Source organism: Schistocerca nitens, chromosome 3 (assembly GCF_023898315.1).
Source record: "Schistocerca nitens isolate TAMUIC-IGC-003100 chromosome 3, iqSchNite1.1, whole genome shotgun sequence".
Classification (NCBI taxonomy): domain Eukaryota; kingdom Metazoa; phylum Arthropoda; class Insecta; order Orthoptera; family Acrididae; genus Schistocerca; species Schistocerca nitens.
The window spans coordinates 700,202,759-700,205,492 of NC_064616.1; the positions used below are offsets into that span (position 1 = coordinate 700,202,759).

At 44.6% G+C, this 2,734-nt stretch overlaps 1 pseudogene; it reads right to left on the reverse strand.

Moving 5' to 3' along the window:
- Positions 1–802: 802 nt before the first annotated feature.
- LOC126250018 (5S ribosomal RNA) lies at positions 803–920 on the reverse strand (annotated as a pseudogene).
- Between the last annotated feature and the right edge of the window lie 1,814 nt (positions 921–2,734).

Sequence of the window (2,734 nt, forward strand, 5' to 3'; positions counted from 1 at the left end):
ATTGCAGTTTTGGCTCTTTTGAAATGATGCTGGGCCCCGAGGATCCTTGACGGAGTAACAACGCCTTTAACCTGTTTAGAGGACGTGGTTCAGGCTGGAGTTGATTCTATGATGTTTTTGTCTTCTTCATATCATGGACTCATTTATTCAGATTACCGTGAAAATGAATCAGATTGTATGTTTCAGTATTCTCGGTTAGTTATTTAGTTAGTTAGTTCCATGTTCAATGGATTATTTGATCGGTTATCTTACCGAAATGATCTGGAATGAGTCAATTTATAGGATATCTACACGTGATTAGAGTTAACACTAATGAACTCGTTATTTTTCAGTCCTACTCATGCAATTACAGGCTACCAGTTTTTAATTATAAATTAGTCCATAGAATAGGAAGAGCTATGCAGGAGAAATGATTTTGAGTTGGATACAAAATTTTCTTTGCTACCTGATAGACATTTTCTGTTATTGGGAAAATGATCAAAGATCTCTGTTGCTGCGAATTGAACTCCTTTCTGATCCAATGACAGCTTTAATAATGAGCAATAAACGTGATTTTCCCTCTAGTGTTATAGGTATGGACTAAAACTAAAACTAAACTTCTCCCGAACAGGCCATGAAGGCCCATAGGCACCGACCGGCCGCCGTGTCATCCTCAACCCACAGGCGTCACTGGATGCGGATGTGGAGGGGCATGTGGTCAGCACACCGCTCTCCGGCCTATGTCAGTTTCCGGGACCGGAGCCGCTACGTCTCAATCAAGTAGCTCCTCAGTTTGCCTCACAAGGGCTGAGTGCAACCCGCTTGCCAACAGCGCTCGGCAGACCGGATGGTCACCCATCCAAGTGCTAGCCCAGCCCGACAGCGCTTAACTTCGGTGATCTGACGGGAACCGGTGTTACCACTGCAGCAAGGCCGTCGGCCGTTATAGGTATGAACCTCACTGTTAAACTGTGATGAATTATTTATGACCATTACAAAGGTACTTACATAGCGCCTTGGGTGAACACCGCATACGCTATCCAGTCATATTAATGTGACCACCTGACAAAAGCCTGAATAACCACCTTTTGCAGCGCACACCGCCGCGAGACGTGCACGAAGAGAGTAAATGAAGTTTTGGAAGGTATCGACAGGGAAGTGGAGCCATCCCGAGTCGAGTGCCGTTGCTAGCTGCGCTAGGTTTCTCGTTTCAGCATACATGGCGTGAACAGCCCAGTCGATTGTGTTTGAATCCGGGGAGTATGGTGACCAGGGCGGTACGGTAAACTTATTCTGGTGCTCTTTGTACCACACACGTACACTGTGAGCTGTGTGTGACGCTGCATTCTCCTGCTGGTAGATGACATCGTACCGAGAGTATTTGCATACTTGTGTTGATCAGATGTGCCTGTGCCTTCTAGAATGACGACATCACCCAGGGAATGCCACGAAAACATTCGCCAGACCATAAGGTTCCCTCCTCCGACCTGGACCTTCGAAGGATTATTGCATGGTGTTTGCTTTCAGACGTTTCACACCGTTCACACCAACGGCTATCTGTCCAATGGGGCATAAAACGTGATCCAACCTAAAAGACCGCCTGTCGCCACTCAGTGGTCGTCCAGTTGCGGTACTGATGTACGAATTACTGCCTTTATATCCGATTAACAGCAGTCAGCATCGGTGCATGAACCAGGCGCCTGCCGCGGGGGCCCTTAATCAGCAAGGTTTGTTGAACAGTCTTTCTAGAACATATACTGTATTCGAACATTATGAAGTACCTCGAAGAAACCGATTTATTGACATATAGTCAGCACGGATTCAGAAAATGTCGTTCTTGTGAAACACAACTAGCTCTCTATACTCATGACTTAATAAGTGCTACCGACAGGGGATGTCAAATTGATTCCATATTTTTAGATTTCCAGAAGGCTTTCGACACCGTTCCTCACAAGCGTCTTCTAACCAAACTGCGTGCCTATGGAGCATCGCCTCAGTTGTGTGACTGGATTCGTGATTTCCTGTCAGAAAGGTCACAGTTCGTAGTAATAGACGGAAAGTCATCGAGTAAAACAGAAGTAATATCCGGCGTCCCCCAAGGAAGTGTTATAGGCGCTCTATTGTTCCTAATCTATATTAACGACATAGGAGACAATCTGAGCAGCCGTCTTAGATTGTTTGCAGATGATGCTGTCATTTACCGTCTTGTAAAGTCATCAGATGATCAAAACAACTTGCACAATGATTTAGATAAGATATCTGTATGGTGCGAAAAGTGGCAATTGACCCTGAATAAAGAAAAGTGCGAAGTTATTCACATGAGTACTAAAAGAAATCAGCTAAATTTCGATTACGCGATAAGTCACACAAATCTGAGGGCTGTAAATTCAACTAAATACTTAGGGTTTACAATTACAAATAACCTAAACAAAGGCGTTTTTCGTTGCGACGGGATCTTCTCATGAAATTGCAATCACCAGTTTTCTCCTCCGATTGCGAAAACATTCTGTTGGCACCCACCTACATAGGGAGAAATAATGTAGATGTAGAGGAGACACTGTCAGTAGCCCCTTGGTTAATCTGGGTGGTCAGTTACTCAACAGTTGCACGTAGTATATTCGCCCGTACACATTTACGCAGCTGTCGTTCAGCTCTGTCATCTATAGCCCTTGGGAAACAAAAAATGTGTGTGAAATCTTATGGGACTTAACTGCTAAGGTCATCAGTCCCTAAGCTTACACACTACTTAGCCTAA